Below are 498 nucleotides of genomic sequence, written 5' to 3'. Positions count from 1 at the left end.
CTCCAGAGTTGGGTATCGCGTTTCTGGTCCGGTCATGCGCCTGCTTGTATAGAAGATTGGCTTTTGCTCACCACGGTCCTCTTTTATTAGAACGCTGCTGACTGCTGCTTGTGACACTGTGACGTAAAGAGATAGAACGTCGCCGACGTCTTGCTTGGCGAGAACGGGTGGAGTTGTCAGATAATGCTTGAGTTGGATAAATGCCTCCTCGCATTTCTCGTCCCAGATAAACCTTTTGTTACCTCGGAGGAGGTCGTAGAATGGCAAGCATTTGTCGGTGGATCTGGAGATGAACCGGTTGTGTGCAGCTATCCTACCCGTAAGCCGTTGCACTTCTCTACTATTTTTTGGGCTCGGAAGGTTCAAGACCGCGGAGATCTGCTTCGGGTTGGCTTTGATACCCCGCTGCGTGACTATGTATCCAAGGAACTCGCCTGAGGAAACCCCAAACGTGCACTTTGCTGGGTTCAGTTTCATGCCGTATTTGTTGAGAGTTTC

This window comes from Brassica oleracea, chromosome C7, assembly GCF_000695525.1.
Source record: "Brassica oleracea var. oleracea cultivar TO1000 chromosome C7, BOL, whole genome shotgun sequence".
NCBI classification, from domain to species: domain Eukaryota; kingdom Viridiplantae; phylum Streptophyta; class Magnoliopsida; order Brassicales; family Brassicaceae; genus Brassica; species Brassica oleracea.
The sequence above is the reverse complement of the archived record's forward strand: the minus strand, read 5'-3'. Positions refer to the sequence as shown.